At 38.9% G+C, this 22,838-nt stretch overlaps 1 protein-coding gene across 8 annotated transcripts in view; it reads right to left on the bottom strand.

The window, feature by feature from the left end:
• SLC14A2 (solute carrier family 14 member 2) overlaps nucleotides 1-21,920 on the bottom strand; it is a 471,990-nt gene extending 450,070 nt beyond the window's left edge. For 3 of the 8 annotated variants that reach the window (XM_047763955.1, XM_047763926.1, XM_047763922.1), the window contains exons 1-2: nucleotides 21,537-21,916; nucleotides 12,323-12,453 (exon numbers count right to left, since the gene is read on the bottom strand). The gene's annotated coding sequence lies outside the window, so the exon portion shown is untranslated. Of the gene's footprint in view, nucleotides 1-12,322; nucleotides 12,454-21,536 lie in introns of all 8 variants that reach the window. The other 5 variants (XM_047763920.1, XM_047763947.1, XM_047763964.1 and 2 more) reach the window with 4 other exon arrangements.
• Nucleotides 21,921-22,838: the final 918 nt, after the last annotated feature.

The raw sequence follows: 22,838 nt of genomic DNA, 5'->3' as shown, positions 1-22,838 counted from the left end.
GAGCCCCACACCTGACTCTGTTCTGGGAAGAGGAAACCTGGAATAGTCACCCTCCCATCTGCCCCTGACCTTGGTCATGGTGCCTCTACCTTGCGTCCTGAGCTGACTTGGCCGTGATGCTATTCATCTTCCTCAGCTGATCGGAGGCCTCATTGTATTTTACCCCTCCGTTTCCTTGAAGGAGGAATTTGCGGCAGAGAGAGGGAAAGAAGAAAGTTGTGAGACCATTCTCCCTGCCCCTCCTTCCCAGTAACCCCAGACACTCTGCTCGTTGCCATGGCACCGGGTTGTGGGACACCACCACTCCCCACCACAGCCTGGTAGCCCTGGCACTTCAAGGATGGGAAAAATAAATCATTCAAAGAGTCTCCTTCCCCCTTGGGAACCAGAGATTATGCTGAAACTGTATCATTACTTTAAATAAATAAATTACTCCCTGGATGCCAGATGAAAACATGCTCTTATTAATTTTTTTGAAGGAGGAAGGCAATTGGAGAATAAAATCAAAGGTGCCCAAATGGATTGAAGTGGCTCCTCAGAAGCTGACATAATAGCAATTTGTACTTATATTTTGCTTTTCATCAAAGGAGCATTTCACAAAGGCCCCATTTCCCCAGAGTTACCCCCGTGGAGCTCAACTCCAGTGAAGAAGATCCCAGAGTCTTGGGGCTCTGCCAGCCTCCAAAGCCCAGCCTCAGGCTCTGGCCATGACAGATGACCTCCCGTCTTTGGACCTCAGGGCAAGCTTAGTCTCAGAGCACTCCTGGGAACTGGAGGGGGTGTCTCTGTCCACTCTCGTCAATGGGAAAAAGGGTAGGGTTCTCCCTTGTAAGACAGGTTGTGGAAATCTAATCGAGGGGCTGATCACAGAAACACACAAACACACACCCCATGAAAACCATTAGAAATTTGAGCCTATTTCTGGTTGAGTTTCCTCCTGACTATCCATCATGAGGACATGGATTTTTGACTGTGTTTGCTTTTCTCCAAGTGTTCAAACATGCAGGATGGTAAATAACAAATTTTTAGTTCCTTATATTCTAGATGGGAGACAAAAAATGCATATATATAATGCATTTTATATTATATTTTATATATTATTTATATTATATTATGCATATAATTATATGAATGTTATAATTATATTATTATGTGGATGTTATATAATATATTATATATATATATATATATATATATATATATATATATATATCCATCTAAAGATCCTCTTTGCTTTTGTTTCCACTGTGCTTGATATATGATAGGGGTTAGATAAGTGTTCACCAATGAAATAATTGCACAGGTGAACTGATAAAACAGGAAGGAAAATGGCTCGATTAGGTGATAGAGTTTCCAGGTAGGAGTGATCCCTTGCTGCCTGGGGAGATATACAGGATTTCAGTCCTCAGTCATAAAAACAATTAAAAAATAGGGCTACCATTTATCGAAAGTTTATTCTTTGGTTGGCACTGTTGCAGAATTTTAAAAGAATAATCTTCACCATAACCTTTCTCATAGCATCCCTTTACAGATGAGGAAACTGAGGTTCAGAGAAGTTGCGACTTGTCCATGGCCTTGGTAAGGCCAGCTCTACCTGGCTCCACATCCATGCTCCTGCTCAATGCTTCTGTGTCCCTCCACCCACAGTCCTGCCTGAATAATATCCACATTCATACCTGTTTTGTGGAAAGTCCATTCTTGAAATACCTCCTTTCTCCTTTAGTTAGCAAAAATTCTGTATTTTCTTTAAAGCCCAACTCTACCCCTAAATTTTCTGTTACCCAGAAAATTTACCCCTAAGTTTTCTGTGCCCCAGCACAGTCACCAACCAAATAGTCCATCAAGGATGACAGAGCAGGATCCCTCATTGATTAACGAAGGTCTGGATACTCTGCGCAATGGTGAAAACCACTCATAGCAGGGCTATTTCTTATCCTGAAATTTCATCCTTTGTGACCTCACATGCACAGTGATTGTGAGTTCCCTGCTGTCAGAGGCCAGAGTCTAAGTCCCAGGTCCATCACTTACTGCCTCTCTGACCTTAGACAGGTGACTAAGCATCTCTAGGCATTATTTTCTTCATATGGAAAAATGGATATAATAATATAAAATCCACCTCACAGGGTTTTTGGAAGGATTAAATTGAAGGATAATTATAAAAGCCTTAGCACAAGGTGACATGCAGTCATGTTGGCCATGACTGTCAGTGATGGAGAGTATGATGATAGAGATGGCAGCATTCAGGTACTTCTCATGCAGTGTTGGCCTTGGTGGGTTGGCTGAAGCCTGTGTGGGACTGAGAGGGAGGTAAAGGGTTTTCGTGATGATAGCTGAGTGTCACTGGGGAATGTGAGGGCAGACAAATGGGGAGAACATCTTGCATTATTTAAACTCCCTAAGTGGTGACTTCCCATGAGTAGGACCAGTTCCTGGGGGAGTTGATCTCCAGAAGTTAACATACAAAGTGTCAAACAGTAGGATAAAAAATGGTCTAGAATATTTAAAAGAGATCATACACAGCGATATTCAGAAGGGCAGGTGATGGCCTCTGCAAGTGACCTGGGTTCTTCCATCTGGGCTAAACATTGCCCTTTCCAACTCTTCTCTCTTGCTCATAGCTCCCTCCAGCTGGTACCCATCCCCCTTTCTTCATGACCTCACCCCTTTTGTCTATGTTAATTACGACTCTCCAACTCTCCTCAGAGTTCAGTTGAAATCCCTCCATATTGCTAAGCTTGTCTCGCCACTGCAGTCCCTCCCCTCCTCTGACCCTTTAATCAGAACTATCTGTATCTCTCACATGTCAGTTTCAGTACAGTGACCTGGCACTAATATTCCATTGTTCACATTAAGCCTTGATGATTAGTCTGCAGTTTTTCATGGACAGGACCCAGGCCAAATACAGATTTTTGCATTCCAAAACAGAGGCCAGTACTAAGGCCAGATGGAGCTGATAACCAGTTTTCAAAATACATACTTGTTGAACAGAAAAATAAGTCATAACCAACTGACCTAGAAGGGTCTCAGAAGTTCATACAAGAAAAAAATCCTTTTATTGGAAATAGATGAGTAAACCGAGAGGGGGTGTTCCTAATCCAGAGTCACAGTTAATGTCAGAGCCGAGATTAATATTTCTCTACCCAGGCTATGGAAATGTTAAACTTTATAAAAGAAACCAAAGCAAATGATTCTATCCTTTCCCATCTCCCCATCACACCTTTATCTTAATGGAAGTTCTAAGTTTATTGTTTCATTGGGAAAACAGTAAGAAATACAGGATCACCTATGATCCATTGTATGCTTTTCAAACTACTTATTCTGAAGACATGATTCTCCAGCCTCAGCTTTTACATGTCACTCACCCTGTTCAAATACATAAGGTCCCCACACAAGCCTTTGCATCCCAACCTATGTTTCACTTTGCTTCACTAGCTTTCTCCTCCTGGGACTTTTCTTTAAGGTCAATACCTATGTGAAGGCTTTGCTGATCCCCAGAATTCTGTTGGATGTTCCCGCCAAGTGATACCCTACCAATCTTTGCATTTTTCCTAATTAGTGTTGGATTAGATCAGTATTCAAAGTCCTTCTTACATTGAGTTTTCATTTTCCTGCTTCTTTGACTGTGTTTGACTGCAAAAAGTACACTGTAATGTCTGGGTCACACTTCCCCTTGTGATAAGGTTCTTTGAGAGAACGCTTCCTCTTCCCTATCAACTTACTCCTGAAGTATGTTATAGATGAGGGCTGCCATGTTGGTAAAATCCCGCCTCCCTGGCCACAGTGACTGATCAGGCAATGGGCGCTGGTTGGATGTGAACTAGTTATTCACTGCTAATGGCCACACTGATGGCTTCATGGAAAACCACCTGATGCAAGGTAGGCCAGGCAGTGGCTTTCTTCAGGTTGTTTCAAGCTCAAGCTGGAAAGAGGGCCTTCTTTTCCTTTCTAATAAGGTACTAAAGACAAGGAGCTAACAGTGCTGCAAGCCATGATTCCCTCCTATGGAGCAGCTATTCTGGAATGATGAAGCCGACTGAGAGAGAACAAAGAATTTTGATAGGAACAGAATCTTGGCCATGTTTGATCCCGTATTTTCCCACTCCAGCTCTCATGCTGCCAGTTAGATTCGATCAAATGGCTATATTATGGGGCTGAATTGTGCCTCCTTCCAAATTCATATATTGAATCTCTAACCCCCAGTACCTCAAAATGTGACTATATTTGATGATAGGGCCTTTAGAGAGGCAGTTACATTAAAATAAAGGTGTTCAGCAGGCCCTAATCTAATATGACTGATGTCTTTATAAGAACAGGAAATTTGGATACACTAAGAGACACTAGAGATTCGATGTACAGAGGAAGGACTATGTGAAGACACAGGGATAAGGCAGCTGTCTATAAGCCAAGGAGGCCTCAGACAAAAACAAATCTGCCAACACCTTGCTCTTGGACTTCTAGCCTCCAGAAATGAGAGAAAATGCATTTCTGTTGTTTAAGCCACCCAGTTTGTGGCACGTTGTCATGGTAGCCCTAGAAAAACATACACAGACCCCAACATTCCCTTTTGTTCAAAGTGGTTCAAGGTAAGTTTCTAAGTCTTGTAATTCAAAGGGTTCCAGTGATAGCTTTTAAATACCTTCGGCAGAAGTGATGGTGATTATATCCCAAATAGCTTCATGATCTTCCCCAAGGTCTAAGGCCTCTGACAGCAGGAAGACAGGCTTACCCATGGACTCACTTAGAAGCCCAAGTCAAACCTAAATCAGGTAAATTTAAAACTCTGTCTCAACTTGATGAATTTATGGGTCCTAAAACATTGTGTTTGATAAGTAGTTTTTCCCCATAACAGAACCTAGAAACCTAGGACTGAGCAATGATGCAACTAATATTCAATTTGTGACTAATAATTACCTGGATACCTCTGATTACCCAAAAGACTTGGCATTTCTTTTTAAATGACATTTACCTCAGAGACACTCTCTTGCAAGATAAACCCAGCAAAGGTGGTCACTCCACTAGATGGCTTGCTTTAAGCATGACTGGATGACATTTTGTTCTTGAAGCATTTTTTCCAGCTTTCAAATCAGCAATCTGCTCACTATCCGGAGTGAGTATTTCCTAGCTCTATTATGATGAATTTATCTGATAAAGATCAATATCATTCATTTTTTTAAATCTCATAATGTTATTAATGTTTTTTAAAATCTAATAATGTCCTAAGACTACTATTCATATACCAACCATCTCCTGCATGCCTACTAGTGGTCAGAAAACCTGACCACATTAACTTAGCTTCCTACAGAACATCTATCATTGAGCTAAGATTTAAAGTCTTAACCTTAAATAAGGGTCAGCCTTGCAGACTACTTCTTAAACCTTTAATAGCTTCACAGTCTGTCTGATTTGTGTGTTGGTTGTTCCCTAACCTACCCACCTACGCCCTGTCCTTATATGTTGGTATTCACTTCATTTCATTACAGGGACAATCTCCTTCCTAAAATATAGTTTCTTAATGTATTTTCCTGCCTCTCATCCCTTAATAACCCCCTTGCTTATTTAATAGTAAGCTAAATGCAGATGCAAACTATTACACGGAGAATGAATAAACAACAAGGTCCTACTGTATAGTAGAGGGAATTATATTCAATATCCTGAGATAAACCATAATGGAAAAGAATATAAAAAAGAATATATGTGTATAACTGAGTCACTTTTTTGTACAGCCAAAATTCACATAACATTGTAAATCAACTATATTTCAATTTAAAAAGTAAGCTAAATGTGTTTAATCAGGAAAATTCAGAAAACAGAGGAAAACAATGAGAAACAATGAGAAATTTACCAAGTTATGAAAAGTCTTTAGTAACTGGCATTTGAGGTCCACAGAAGCAAGAAAACAGAAAATGGGTGTTTTTAAATTACTCTTTGTTCTTTTTCAAATGTGTCTTTTCCTATGAGTCTCACAGAATTCCCTTAATATTTCATCCACAGCTTTATGATCTCCTTCCACCTTTTACCCACTTCCCTTCCTCACTAGATTCTACCACTTGGAGAAACCTTAGCTGACACTCAGTTCTCTGTGGTGAACATGCTTCTAACAAAGGCTTAACCACCTTCACTTTTTTCTTGCGTCACAGATCAAAAGACTATAAGATAAAGGTAACTTAAACAACCTCCTGGAGTTCCTCTTGTGGCTCAGTGGTAATGAACCTGATTAGTATCCATGAGGATGTGGGTTTGATCCCTGGCCTCGTTCAGTGGGTTAAGGATCTGGCATTGCTGTAAGCTATGGTGTAGGTCGTAGGCAGGGCTCGGATCCCGTGTTGCTGTGGCTATGGTGTAGGCCAGCAGGTGTAGTTCCAATTCAACCCCTAGCCTGGGAACTCCAGATGCCTCAGCTGTGGCCCTAAAAAAGAAAAAAAAAAGTAAACTACCTTCTATTTAAATAAATTTTTATATATTTATTTAAATATATCAACTGATTTAAATAATTTTGCTGTGTCTTCCTCAAAAACACAGATGAAAAGTATTGAAATTGCTTATTACATTTATCTCTCAATTTTTTTTATGTGGACACAAGATAAATCGTTAAATTTAGCTAAAGGGCTTTATTTTATTTTATTTTATTTCATTTCATTTCATTTTACTTTGCTTTTAGGGCCGCACCTGTGGCATATGGAGGTTCCCAGGCTAGGGATCAAATCAGAGCTACAGCTGCCGGCCTGCACCACAGCCACGGCAATGCCAGATCCGAGCCGTGTCTGCAACCTACACCACAGCTCACGGCAATGCTGGATCCTTAACCCACTGAGCGAGGCCAGGGATTGAACCCTCAACCTCATGGTCCCTGGTCAGATTCATTTCCTCTGCGCCACAATGGGAACTCCTAAAAGGCTTTTTTTTTTTAACTAACAGATGAATTAGCTGACCATGAACCTAAGTGTCTTTGTCCTAATTATGGGAACATAGAAGAAAATTTATTTATCTGTGTCTCACAATCCACTCAGCTCAAGGTTCTTGAGAGGACCCACTTTTTCACTTTTTCCAATGCTCTCACCCTTTTTATCTTCTTAAAGATTTTACCTTGGTTTAATCCAGAACATTTTGAAGTATTATCAAAATAACGACAACAACAGAAACAACAACAAAATGATTCTGAGTTCAGCTGTGCTTGGAAAATGCTAGATGAAATAAATTAAGCATGGGGCTTTGAGGGAACTTTTTGGTTTTGTTTTCTTTTGGCAGCAAGACTTCTAGAGATTTTAAAATGTGTGTGTACTGTGAGAACCTACCAGGGTGCCACTGAAACCAGTGCCCACATTTTGACCCCCCCTACACCTTCTGTGCAGAGTATGTTTCAGTATCATTGGTCTAGGGTACTTCCATTTGATATCTCCAGCCACTTCAGTGACTCACAAACAAACAAACAAACAAAAAAAACCAACCCTTTAAGGCATAAAATAACATAATAACATTTTTATTTTTATTTAAAAAAAATCTAAGCTACTACTATACTTGGCCTAAAAAACTACTCTTAACTGCCTTAGAGTAAGTCCTGTTTCTGGTGATATCTCATCATATACTCTTTTTAGAAAGGACCATAGTTACACCCTTGAGTCAAATGGTCAAATATTTCATTATATGAAGATAATAAAGTCACACACACACACACACACACACACATTGGATAGTAATGAACATCTTGTCTTCACCACAAACTTAAGAATACGGGTACATAAAATGTGGTATATATGTGGTATATACATGAAATGGAATAGTATTCAGCCTTAAAAAGGAAGGAACTGTACACTTAAAAATGGTCAATTGTAAATTTCATGTTATGTGTATTTTAACCCCAATTAAAAAAAAAAAGAACTTAAGGTGATTACCACATCTAAATCCCATAGATCAGAAGAATGGGACATCAAGAAGCAAAGAGAGTAACTGGTATCAAAGAATAGCTAAGGTAAATTTCTAATCATATTTTGTAAAATATTTTTATTTAATACAGAAGGTAAAATTACAAGAGAGAGCTAAGGGAAAAAGAATTTTTAAATCCTGTTTTTAGCATGCTACATTTTAAATGTGTCTGGGGACCTAATATGCATAAGCATGGGACTAAGTAATATTATAGATACAAATACAAAAAGTTTTTATTTTTGTCTTCAAGTAATTTGTAATCTTATGGTAAGATACACACACGAGTAACTCAGAAACAATAAAAACTGTGCTAAGAGATAAATCCAGAGCTCCAAAAGCATGTGGGAAGATGTTAAGTCTGGTTGAAAATCCATTCCCTCTTCTTCACACCTGCCCTACTTCTTCCATCCTTGAGATCCAAATCAAGCTCCACTGACTATAAGGAGCCATTCCTCATTGTTTAAACCCACTGTGGTCCAACTTGCACTTTTCCTACAATCAGAGTTTAGATCCCTGCCCTTTTTTCTCGGTGGTTTTAGGTAGACATTGTAACATGGTTAATATATTTTTATGCATTTTCACATAGTCCTCCTATTTGGTTAGAGGCATCATTTGCTTTGAAGATGACTAGAATTGTTAAAATAAGAATGAAAAGAAAAACAGAAAATTAGGTTTTGAATCCGTAGTGACAAAAAGTTTTTTTCTGAAACCAGCCTTGGTCAAGAGAGAGTTTATTAAATTCCAAAAGCTCCCCCTTTCAGGTTAGAAGCCAAGCCTGGAAAACCCAATGGGAGAATTTTACCCTAACTTACAGTGTTCAGCATAGAGACAATAGGGAAGTTCCTACCAGATAAGGAGAAAGTATTCCCAGACAAGGAAGCCAGGAGGATTTTGTGTGGATGCCCCCAAGGTGAAAATATAGTCAGATTCCATGAGAATCAAAGGCCTGTTTTTTCTTGGGCTGTTACCAAAGGTGGTGAGTTAATTGACTGAAACACTGAACTCTGTACACTGAGGTTTTCTAGAACATTCAGGCTCTGGCTCTGCCCTGCCACACCCAAGATGGCTAGGAGAAGTGTTAAATGAATAAGTCTGAGAGAGAAAGCTCTTGTTCCACCTGATATTTGCATTGCATGCAGAGGACCTTTGAGTTCCCATAAGATGTGATGGACGTGTAGGTATCAAAACCTACAATACTGGGTTAGATGAGAAGGATAAGAAATGTAAGGACTTCTCCCACATGGATACATTTGGTAGTTATGTATTTTGATGGTGGGAGTGAAGCAAACAAAACAAACAAACAAAAAAAGGCGAGAATAGCCATACTGGGCACAAAGTGTTCAGGATCCACACTAGACCAGCCTCACTCTGGTGGACAGCAGGGAGGACAGCATATAGTCAACCCCCTGACCCCCCAAAGGGCACATGAGCTCTCTCTGCACATGTCCCACCATTTGGGAAGAGATGCTTTTGTGAAAGGGAATAACCCTTCACAATGGCTTCATACTCACCGAATGTTTGTCCAAATTACACTTAAGATGTTATTCTCAAATGGAAAAGTTTGAACTGTATTTAATTAGAAAATGTAAATCCAATATAGCTCTATTGACAAGACTAAGGAAAATAAGCATAGAAATAACTTTATTCTTTTATTTTTCAACCCATTTCACTTATGTAAATGTTCACCCTGTTTTTCCACAGTGAGGAGGTCTGTAGAATGCTCTATGCTGTGTACATGACAGGGTCCCTTAAATAAATGCTGTGTGAAGAAACAAAATGAAGAAAAGGTGGATTTCATTTCTTCCTTGCCTTTCATTCCACCAAAGCCAAAGTCAATGATAAAGCAGAGATTTTTTTTTAATAACATAAATCACAGAGAGAGTTCTGGAAAAAGAACTGGCATTAGGAAAGTCACAGGGCTTAGTCCTTAGAATATTAGCACTGCTGGCCACAGACAGTTTTTCTGCCAAGGTTTCCATCAATAAGCTGAAGTAAATATCTATCTGGACCAGTAAAGTCCCACAAAAGTAATAAGCAAAGTTTTCAATCTTCGAAAATGTTTGTACGTATCTATCTTGTAGAGGAAAAACCCTGGAACTGCTCATAAATGGATATTTCCCTTGGGGAACTAATATTTTCTTCAAGGTCAAACTTGTGTTTTCTTGAAGATTTGTGCAGCCACATTCACAAAAATGTCGCTCCTTTTTAAAATGTCCTATTATCTTAAAAATTCACTTTGCTTTTAGAAGTCATTAACTATAACTTTTTTCTGATTCAAACTTTTAGGAAGGGAGAAACAAGGCCAAAAGACAACCTTAAAAGTCAGCACTCAGGCCGATGAGTCTCAATGAGAAAGTTAACAGACTTGCTGACTTTTTCTTGGTGTATATAACGAGGCATATAAGGCTATTCACAATAGAACTCTGAAAAAAGCATTGTAGAAAGTAGGCAAATGTTGATTCTCTGCTTTAAGCTCATAAATAACTAATAAGGCAATTGTAATTTAAAGGTATAGGCATTACTTTATTTTTAACTTGGTGCGATGGTGCTCAGAAACTCACTATATTCCCACAAAAATATTCTTCTTATCCTTCAAGAAGCCACTCGAATATCGTCTTATTCATAAAGCCTTTTCCTGACCAGTTTAGCCAACACCAATCTCTCCCTTCTTTGAATTCCAAGAGCATTTATTGCCTGTAGCACTCATTGGGCATAAGGCATTAGGTATCTTTTTTTTTTTTTTTTAAACAAGCATGATCCAACAGACAATAAAAATCCTCCAGGGTAGGGATCACATTAAATTCATCTTATCCCTAGTACCTAGCCTGGAGCTTCATCCACAGCCCATAAGGGTTCAATAAATGCTTGTTGTTAATGATGATATGTTGTAGATGCATCTGAAACATAATCTGGATAAACACAATACAGGAAAAAGTGCAAATCATCATCTAACAAACATGCAAGCCAAGAAATCAATATGAAAGAGCTGTCTGAGCACCAAGTGAAAGACAAAGTAGTGCCCTTTTCCCTGCCCCAATATCCAACATGGTGATGGATTATGCTACATAAAATTATTGATGAAGACCAATGTAAGCAAAATGATTTCTAAACAGTAGCAAGAAATATTAGATACAAAATGTAACATTACAACAAAGGCAGCAGAACTGAGATGCAGTGCATGGAGAACAGATAGATTTAGTTGATGAAGAACCTCTTTGCAAATAAGTAACTTTAAGCATAATGAAAGCAGGGTGGTTTCATTTCCTCCTTCTCTATCTCCTCAGCCCAGAGAGTGAGATACTGATTTCTTGTAGATACTTTGAATGAACATCATTTACTCCTTCAACAAAGTCAGAGGAAGGCAAACTGGGACATTCAACATTTGTCAAAACAAACCCAGCCCTTTGAAATGAGTTACGCTCTCACAATGTAAGTCAGGTTGAGTAAATTCATACAATTCTCATTTATGTACACAGAGTAGAAAAATCCACTTACCCTCTGGTCTGAATTCTCTTCTTCTTCCATGAGGTCTTACTTATTAGCTTAGCAATAGAAATTTTAGGTCAAATGTGTTCCAGCAGTGAACCTCACCTTGGCCTTTCTCTGTCACTCTTACCTTTCTCTACTAGGGCCCTTTCTTTTATCTTGGAGGTGGGGCACTCTTAGCAAGAAGGTTCTACCTTTTTTTGTTGGACCTATAGGTAATGCACTCAGCAATAGCACTGGTCTGATGTGAAGCAATGAAAAAAATCCATCAGACCAATCCGAATGTGTCTGGGCTCCCACACCACCCACAACTTGGATGCGCTTTGTTGTGCTATGGACAACAAGAATAGGATAACCATTTAACTGATCACTTAACTGGAACATTTATAATGGCATGCCTGATTTTTTATAGTGTTTACTAGTTATTTGGCTTAAATAACCAACCAACAAGATTTGCTCCTCACCTAAATTCATGACTGTATTTCTCAGTCACTTTTAATATTTTGAATGGGTCAAAGAACTTACACAATGAATTAGCTATGTAGACAGAGCTCTGATGATCTGGTTTTCTCCATTGTTCTTAATATTTTCATGCAATTAATCTACTAGCTAAAGGGAATGAGGACTGAATTGCATGGGTTAATTGATGTATAACAGTTAACAATTTCTATAAGCAACTTGGCTTCCATCACTGTCAAAGGAACTCCGAAACCATCTCATCTTTTTGAAACAATTGGCCTGTAGCATGTTTTGGAGGGCCAATTTTTTCATTAAAAGATAGATATATAGATCCATAGATAGACAGATATGTACAAAGTAGTCCTGAATTTAATAACATAGGAACCCTTTGTTACAGGATATAGAGTTTTCCTTCTAGATCCAAAGACATTTACATAGAAAAGATTCATGTACTCACAGTCATTCAGTCCTGTTCACTCAGAGGGTTGAGGTGCTCCAAGGTTTTTCCTTATCTATAAGTAGAGGTGGGAATATTTCAATAAGATGTACTCATGTCCAGAAATACCAAGGAAAAACGCTGGAACAGGCCTAAATGGAAGTATAGAGGAACTCTTTTAAGCATGGTTCTTTGAGTTGGGGCAATGGCTGGAGCCAGTGCAAGGAGACATCATGGGACAGAAAGAGGGATTTTCCACTAGATGGAGTAGGATACATCTGTGGTACACATGGGTACTATTAACAGAGCAGGGGGATAGAATCAGCTTTCACATTTTTGTAGGCAAGGGCCTATATAGAGTGACATATGGATTAAAGTGGGTATGTGTATTTCATGCCTCTTTGGGTTAGATCCTACATTGAAGGTATAGCTGAAGTGACACGTACATTCTTTCAAGTATGACTGCATATGTGGGTACAGATATGTATGAACACACACATATTCACATATATACCTGTGTGTTTTCATGTACACATATACACACATATATGATAGATTATATAGTCATGGGTTGATACAGGTATAGATATAGCTTGTGGGCCATTACTATAATAATGGAAGTCATGTTGGAGGAGGAAGCTAGCTTCTATTGAATGTATCCTGTGTGCCAGGCCTTTTCATATACTTTCTCATAACCTTCACAATAACTGTGAAAGGTGACTACCATTATTCCTATGTGTATAAAAGAGGAAATTTGATGGACATCGGTCAGATTAAGGAAATTGCTCAAGGTCACACAGCTGGAAAATTACAGGGCCTGGATTAAAAACCAGTTCTGCTGAGCTTCAAATATCTTAATATAGTGTTCAAAACCAAAATACAGTCATACTTCACATCACATAGACTTTCAATAGTTGCCTGCAATGTACAAACTAAGTCCAGGGAATATGGTTTGTGGTTATGTTTGCACAAATAACACTGACATGTGCATAATACAAAATTAAAATAACATATATGCAAAAGTTTGATCTGAGTTGGAATGCAAATATATATAAAAAGTTAAATAAATACCACATTCCACTTTCCTCTTTTTTGCCCCAAGATGATTATTAAAGAAACTCTTCATAGGAAAATATACAAGAATGAATTCCAGTATATGATTCAATTAAAATGAGAGTCATTTGAAAGACTATTAAGCTTATTTTCAAGGGGATATATCAAATCCACATGTATACATAATTGAATACATTCACAATTTGCCTCAAAATACATTAGCATTGGGGTAAAAATACAAATTCCATTAACATTGCCTCTTTATACTAGAGTAAAAGCCATTTCCACTGAGATGGGTGGAGCACACCTAAACTTGATTTACTCAACTATGGCCCATTGTCATTGAAGACTATAGCCTTTGGACAGCAGCCTTTTATTTCTTTTTTTTTTTCCTTGTTCAGAAAGTTTGCTGTTCTATAAGTTGTGTTGTTGTGAGACAAAGTAAAGAATGTAGTGCCTATTGAGCATTTAGCACAATGTCTGGCAAATAGTAAGGACCTAATAAAAGTCTACAGTGCTGCTGAAGATAATCCTAAGAATAGAGACAAGGAAACAGAAGAGGGAGGCCTGAAGGAAGAGAAGAAGATTGAGAAGGGGAGAGAACATGTAAGAAAAAGAAGAGGATGAGGATAGAAAGGTGGAGGTAAGAGAGAGACAAGGGACCAAAGTGACAATTCATAGTTCTTGTTTTCTTAGTGTCAGAACTTCTCCTTAAAAGGTACAAAAACATCATCTGAAATATACATATAATTCAATATATATCCACCTATCCATATATATCCATCTATCCAAAATATCCACATATTTTAAAAACCTGCCCTGCATACTGCAAACTATTTTATCCTTCACTTTAGACTTCATGAAGTTTTCTGTTTTTGGTCTAAGATTGGTTGCTCTTATACAAGAAGAATGCACTGGGCATTGAGCCCCTGACTTGGGATCCTGGGACTGAGAAGGGGAGAAAGAAGTAATGTTTCCTCAACTTGTACTGCAGGCCCTTGTAAAATATGTCAGCTGTGTAGTTTGCAATGGAAAATTTGGTGCCATAATAAAGGTTAACTTTGGCTTCTGAACCCAGATGGAAGACATGGCCGCTCCTTCTAGACAAGTCCAAGTGAAATAATTTTTTCTCCAGTTTCTGTTCCCTAATTAGCAGTATCTGTAAGCAGTCATAACTTAGGCAGAGGAGGGGAAAAGGAAAATATTCTCAGTTACCTTTGAAGGTAAAATTCCATTTAGAAAATTTCTTAAGCAGATTTTTGTCTTTTCAGGGCCAAGTGTTTGTTTCTTTCCTTCGTATGGGGGAACATTGGAAATTAAATTGATAATAAAATAGTAATAATAAAGACCAACTTATTGAGCACATACCATATGCAGAGCACTGCTTTCCATGTTTTAGATCATTTTCTACTCAGTACAGTCCCATCAAGTAAGTGCCATATTACAGATGAGAATTTAACTGATTTGGCTAAAGTCTCATAGGTAGTATGTGGCAGAGCTAAAATGCAAACCAAGGGCTGGCTGAAAATGAAAATCTCTGTGGCCCACCAAGCTATCCTTAGATAACCTGCAAGATGTCTCCTCACTGCCCAACACAGAGTCGGCATATTATAATTCTTCCTCTTGCTTTTTTAAGGAGCTTGGATTTTTACCTCTTCAAAGCTCTATTTTCATCTGTACACAGGTTAGGAGAATGTCAGATGAGGGGAGTAATACTTTGATCAGGGAGTCTGAAATATTCATTCTCTCCTGGATGTTTCTGCTCTGCAGGTCCTAGATCTAGCATCTTTCCCTGGGTTCAAGAAGCCATGAGACATAGGGCTACACGTGGAGTTTACTGACATGGATTAGATGGGGAGGTGAGGCATGCCACAGTGAGAAGGAAAATGTCTGACTCTATTGGGCTTTCATCCCTACCATTTTGGCACATTCATACTTACATGGTCATGTGATATACTTTAAGTTAAGGGAGAAACCCAATGCCTGACTTGTTTCTAGAAAATAATTTCCTGAGCTATTAGAGAATTATGGCAAATTGTCTCAGGAGCACTGGGCACAACGGCCACTTACTAATCATTGCCTTATTAAGAGGACATGACTATCAACTAGAGCTGCTATTGGATGAATAACTATCTCAAAGCAGAAGCAAAAAAAAAAAAAAAAAAGGTGTTCCCATCATGGCTAAGTGGTTAGCGAACCCAACTAGCATCCATGAGGACACAGGTTCAATCCCTGGCCATGCTCACTGGGTTAAGGATCCAGCATTGCTGTGAGCTGTGGTGTAGGTTGCAGATACAGCTCCAATCTCAGGCTGCTGTGGCTATGGTATAGGCCAGCACCTGCAGCTCTGATTTGACCCCTAGCCCAGGAACCTCCATATGCTGCGGGTGCGACCCTGAAAAGCAAAACAAACACCAAAACAGCAACAAAAAAACCTATCTCAACATTTCCCCTACAGTCTCCTGTTATCTTCTTGACCTCAAACTAGGATAGCAAGATGAGTGAGGAAATTGAGGCCCATAGATGTCCAAGGTCAGACCTTTAGTCTATAAGTGAACTAGAATGTAGGTTTCTTATCTTCCAGTAAACATAATCAAGGTGTTTCCACAAATAGTGAAAGATGCCTTGCTGGGGGAAGAATGACCATCTTAATTAGTCAAGGAGTTTAGGAAATGCAGCATTCTCTAACATCCTTCAGAAATTAAAATGTTCATTTTGCTCATGAAATTCTCTCCTAAATCCTCCTGTAAATTTTTGAAACTTGGCTTTTCTTACAAATTCTGTACACTTCACAGGGTTTTGCTTTTTTTTTTTTAACTCCTTAGTATCAGGAAGCAGTGGTATTTCTCAAAACCCTTTTTAAATAATACATCTCAAAGCAATTCAGAGGGAGTTCAGGGGATGCTTCTTATTGAAAATAATGGTATAAGTCATAATAATAATAACTGCCTTTTATTAGCATTTCATGTTCATACTCTCTCACCTCAAAATACTACCATATCTTCATAGCAGGTTTTCCCCATCCCCCACGCTTTCTGTCCGATTATTTCTCTATGTTCCTACTATATTTGCCTTCCCTAACCACCATTTCACTGTGCTCTCCTCCCATGCTATAATCACCCCAATTCTTGGTGTAAAATACAACTTCTCAGTCTAGTGTTTCAGTCTTTTTCTCTCTCCAGCTTCTTTCTCCACTGCTTTCAGGACAAGCCCTTCAATTATACAACTGGCTCACTCTCAGATCCCTAACAGGGCACACACTTCCTCATTCCCTGCCTTTGTGTTCTTCCCGTTGCCATTTATGCAGGTACGTTCTTCAATAGATTGCAAGTTCCTTTGAAAGCAGAGTTTTACCTGCTCTCACCCTTTTCCTCACAGAGCCTGGGCCCAGGTCTTACACCAGGGACCTTGTAATAGCTTCAGCTGTGCACCTGCACTGCCCTCACTCCCATCTCACATCTCTCAAACACAAACGTCCATGACCAGGGTCATATTTGATGACCAGCAACTCATGTGGTTTTATTTTTAAACTTGAACTATGATGACAAATTTTACTTTTAGATAAGTTAGAAAAACATAAAGTAATTACATTTGGGGAGGGGAAGCAATGCACATTTCAATTGTCTTTTAAAAAAAATTATTTACATGCTAGACCTTTAAGCTTAAGTGTGTGTGTTGGTTAAAAGAGTAGCTTTAGTTGCCCATGAGCTTGTGTTAAGTATGCACTCTACTTTCCAGGTAGTTACATCTTTGCCTTGTTATAGACACAACTGTTTGCAGAGGGATACATGGATATGAAGGCAGAGAGGCTAAGATGGGACAGACAGTCGACAGTCAGAGGATCTGGCTTAAGGTTCTAGTTTTATGGCTGACTCTTGAGTGACCTTGGAAAAAGCCACTTACCCTCCCTGTGCAGCAGTTCCCTCAGCTGTAAAATTGGAAATCTAATATTTAAACTCACAGGGTTATTGTGGGAATTAACTGTGGTAATTGCTATAGATGCCTTGTAAATTATAAGAGGCTCTGCAAATGTTAGTTATTATGAAGGAAACATTCTGGGCATCTCCAGGTTTTTTGTTGTTGCTGTTGTTTGTTTGCATGAGGCAGCATTGGAGGTGTTTCCAACGTCACTTGAATAATTTCTGTCATGAAATGTGTGGTTCTCTTATGTCTGTACAAATGTTCCCTGTTCCAGTTCTAACTCTGCTCATATTTACATGCAACAGAATCAATTTCTTAATCAAAAATTCTTTTTTTATTGTTTAAAGACTTATGTTCAAACTTCTTAGTGACCCAATGAAGTACTATGGCTAAACTTGCCATTTTCGATGCTAATTCCATCCCTGGACTTTCAAGCATGTACACACACACACAATCAGGTTTATTTTCCTTTCTTCCTTCTATTCCTGCTACCACCTTTTTCTCCTCTCCTTCTTTCCTTTTTCTTTCTTCTGATGAGAATATAGAAATATTCACATTAGAAAATGACATGAATCTTTGACCAGAGTGACTATATTTTATTTCTTCCCTTCCTAAATCTGCTGAAATACTTGTAAAGCCTTGCCATTTTCTCCAAAACATTCAGATAGGCTCTAGTAAGTAAAATGGACCTTACCGTGTGTTATTTACCAGTTAGGTCCCAGAGCAGACTATAATGTTAATGCAGGATTCTTGATTACTGAATAACATTCCCCAGGCATTCATGGCCTATAGGGGAGATACATTTTCTATGATATAATGGGAATTATTGACTCACTGGACCAGAACACTCTCAGTGTCCACATAAAGACCCTTATTTCCACAATGGATTGAAAAGACAACAGACTCTTGTCTCTTGCATATTCACGGCTTGTAGATTATTGATCTGCTAATGAATCAACACAGCATCCTCTGGGTGTCCTTAGCTCAATGTATGTGCAAATTCCCTTTCTGAGGCTTGAGTCTCAAAACACCCAAATCAGCACCTTCCCAGCAGCTGCTTATGGTGTTCAACCTCTCAAATTATTTTTGTCTTTAAAGTGTAATATTTCAGCCTTCCTTAAAACATACAAGTTCAGGGAAAGCAATACCCCCCAGGAAACAAGTGAATTGCCATAGACACACAATTATAAATCAGCAAGGAAATATAATCATAGACTTTTCAAGCTGGAATAAAATGTAATAAAATTGTTTACAACTTATTTCACGTTAAGGCTAGACTTGGAGGATTACAGACGAGTCGTTTTTGAAATTAAGCGTGTGTTTGTCTTTGTTTGCCTATATGCGCCCATAATGATTCTTTTCCTGAAGGATCATTGTTGGAGCTTGTTTAATCCAAGTACTCCATGTCACAGTCTCTCAGTAAAGTGTGTTCTCCTGTGACTCGCACAAGCCACACAGAAGCTACCTAGAATATTTTGGGGGAAGATCAGATCTTGATTTCATTCCCATCTGGCCTATTAGAAAAGTTATCTTCTACATTTTAATATAAAGATCAATTCTGTTTCAAGGGACCACTAACTCACATATGCAGATGAAAAACAATACTCCATTTCCATGGTCTTTCTGTCCCTACCAGCCTCTCCAAGTCATTTTCCCGTCTCACATTGTAATGGTGATGCTTCTGCTTCAAGCAGAACTCTGAGTCGGAACCTGGAATCTGAGCCAGGGCTCTTCTTCTCCCCTGGGAAGTCCCCTCTCTTTTCTACATCCCTATATTTGTGCCCCAGAGTGGAGGGGTCTATAGAAGATTCCTTTGCTGAGATCCCAGGGATTCACATATATGAAGTATCACTTCATATTTGTTGAATAAAATAATGAATGGGTCCATTCGGGAATCCACTCTCTAAGGTTCTAGCCACATTCCATAGGATCTTCATAGTTTTAGTACATGAAAGACTGAGGAGATTTATAAACACACAGAGTTGTTTCTCTGGTGTTAAGATTTGCCTCAATTTAAGCAGTGAGGTCTTAGTCCCGTATCTTTGAATTTCACCTACTCAATCTATTTTTCCATCAAGGATTCATAAGCACCACAAAGGTAATGACTTCTACTCTGCTTCTGCCGTTAACCCCCACAGTCCTCATTGCATTGCTCTGTTCAACAAATGCCGATATCTAGTTCTTTCTGCTCCTTCTATTTTCAGAAAATTTAGAGTGGACTATAGTAAAATGCTTTTCAACTTAACAGCATAAAGTTGTTCAAGATCTTTTGTCAGGTAATTGATAAGAGAATATTCCAGCCTTCACATCCACTGGCTCCAAGTGTATGCAGACTATGCTGGTACACATAATACTTCAACCTCCTTTGCCCCGTGGATGTGAGGATATCATCTACAGGCAGACGAGTGGTCACAATGACCTCTGGCTCTCCCAGCTGCCTGGCCTCTGGTATTAACAGGGGAAGTTCTAGGCCCTCCTGCTGCTAGGATTCTGGAGTGCTGATATCCTGGGGGAAAGGATCTTGAGACACAGTGTTCTCGACACCCAGCCCCAAGTAGCAGCCCTCAGTTCTTGCCTAGTTTCAAATCATAGTCAGGGCCATAAGTGTGCTTCACTACCTACATCTTCTATCTAGGTGTGCTGAGCAAAGCTGAGGGAGCTGCTACCCAAGACAGGTATCTCCTCTCTCATCAAATTACCCCCTAATTCTCATCTCTCCTCACTGCATAACATTTTCTCCTCTTGCAAAATTAGCAGAGATGGAGTATAAGGCATAAAGGAGTTTTTGCAACTAATCAGGTAGATGACTTGCTGGAAACATTTTTTTTAAAACCTCAAGTAGAGGTTTAAAAATTGGAACTAGCTTTTAATTCATGAAAATATATTAACTGAATTTGGCTCACTGATATAAGATCATGGCTGACATGTCCAATAAAATCTCCCTTGACATCAGCCAATTAATCTGAATATAAGGCAAGAATTTGTTGATTATCTCTCTTTTACTGCAAAGGCCAATTACTATTTGGCTTTTTAGTCATAGCGAAGTTATAATATTTCCCTTTCTCTAGAGAAAGAGAGAATTCTTTTTGTCTTATATTAACAAAACAAAATAAGAATGTAAACTTACCATCATTGTTTTTAAAACCACTCTTATTCAAAATCTAAGTCCACCACTGTGCAATGCCCTCAGAGGTCATCAAACCCCAACCCTCCATCAGACCAGCCAAAAGATTCCATAGTCCACAGGGGCAGCACATGTCAGCCCTGAGATCATACCACAGGGAGGGTGGAGCAAAACATCAGGTCAACCAGAAGGTTTCTGTTCAATAGCCATTAAGCGAGCCTAAATGGTTAGACTAGATTCCGAACTTCCTCCCATGTGCACAGATAGAGCTGTAAATATGCCCTCTTGTTCTACTGAAGGGCACTTCAGGAGGCTGATATTCATTTGTCCCAAATAAACTCATTTGAACTCTTGGGGGATTCCCTTTAGCTTTTTCATTACCACTCTTAAGTAATATGCAAATAGTTAGGTGACAGCATGCCTTTTATTTGAACATTATTAAATATAGAACAATTATCACATATAGCATATTCTATGTGCATACAAGCCCCTTCAGGATAACGCACATTCTCAAACTCAATCGAAAAAAAAATGAATATTCAGTCTTCAAGTGTTGTAAAACAAACTCTAAGATCATGACACTAAGCACTGGAAGCTCAGGCATCTACACAGGATGGCTGGAGAATTCATGCACTGTGGTGTTTGACACACTCATTCTCTCAGGTGAAATACTGCGGGCAAAACTGCATAATTTATTAAGCTCGTACAGCAAGGCTGAATAATTAGATCATCTTGTACAAGGCTACATTTTATGATGATCTTTTTAATGCTGTAATCTAAATTGAGGTTTGAATTGCGATGTGGAAGGGATTTGGAAGTAAACTAATTGGGAGATGCTGTACATGAATTAACAGTCATATTATTCCCTTCTATCAAAAGTAGGATCCCATCCTCAAAATTCTTTCAAATCATCTAAATTATTGCCTAGCAATACCTCAAATATTTTACTAACAGGAAAGTCTCTCTCTCTCTCTCTCTCACACACATGCACAAGAATAAAATGCTGCATTTTTATTTTGGTGGATGGGGAGGAAGAGAAAAAAGCCTAGAAGCCAATAATATCCCCCATGAACAGTAGAAAAGTATTTCCAAGTGTTAGCAAGAGGAAACAAAGTCACAAAAAGAGATACGACTTACCTCACAGTTCCTCCTGAGACTTGAAATGATGGTTTTGAGAAAAGCAGCCAATGTCACCAAAGAAAGAACTTGGAATAAGAATTTGGGATCCTTCTCAGGTGATCAAGGCAAAGAAGGTCACCAACGTGGAGGACACAGGTGGCCAGGTTTCTGCTCACCAGGCCCACTCAGTCTTTCCTTGTTCTTTATCAGCAACTGAGCACTAAAGTGGGTCCAGTCTCTCTAAGAGATTTGCTTTTGAAATGCCTCCCCTTCAACTGCTGTCATTAGCATCTCGTTCTCCTTCAATGGTCATGTGATGCATGAGAATAGGGTTGTTTTCCCATTGGAGAATTCGCTTCTTATTAAGCAGCCAAACAACCCATCTCAGGTGCCCCACAGAGAACCATTGGAAGATCATTTGTCCTCTGGCTACTCTGGTTCTGCTTGACCTCCCCTATGCCTCAGATTTCCTCCTTTTTTTTTACACATTACTGAGAGGTTAAATTTTTACAAATCTTATATTCATAAGACATTTTTGTCTTTGAGCTGATGGAAGATAAGGAGAGCTCATACACCTGGCCTTCCCAGGATGGAAAACTCCATTTGAGAAACTGATTTGCTATCTTGAAGGTTGGTACGTGAACATAATTTACCATGAAATTCAGATAGGAAAGTTGGGTTCAAAGAAAAGATCAAGAGAAACACTTCCCATAGAATCTAGTCCCTTTCACTTTGAGAGAGAACCAGGCCCAAGTCAATTTTCCTCACTGTAGTTATTTCTGAACTGAAGCAACTTAAAGCTCAGGTGCCTAGAATTCCAACTTTCATCACCCTCATTTCATTCTCCTCCTCTTCATTATCATTATCACAGAAATAAGCAAAAATAATTTTTATTTCCCAACATTGAGTATAATAATTTGCTCATATTTGCCTTAAAAATAGGGTAAAAGCTACGGCTCCCTCATATTCCCTGTTTCCTTTGAACATCACATAATTGGTCCCTAGATTTCCCTGAGATCTTAGATTTTATTCTGAAAACCTTACATTAACTATGACTTTATCCTAGGGATCAACTCTGTTTAAGCCTCAATATCTATCCCATGCTTTTAGAAACAGAACTGTTTTTCCAAAGGCTCAGCATGCTGTCCTTTGGGCTTTTGCTACATTTATAGCAACCACTGTTGGGGGAATTTAGGAATAAAACTAGGCTTTGGTGTCTGGGCACATATAAAAAGATACATCACAATAATAAACATTTTAGATTCTTTGTTTAAACCAGCAACAATAACTTTCAATAGCTGTTGAGGTATTGCCCTTAGT

The sequence above is a fragment of the Phacochoerus africanus genome, chromosome 2, assembly GCF_016906955.1.
Source record: "Phacochoerus africanus isolate WHEZ1 chromosome 2, ROS_Pafr_v1, whole genome shotgun sequence".
NCBI lineage: Eukaryota > Metazoa > Chordata > Mammalia > Artiodactyla > Suidae > Phacochoerus > Phacochoerus africanus.
The sequence above is the reverse complement of the archived record's forward strand: the minus strand, read 5'-3'. Positions and strand labels throughout refer to the sequence as shown.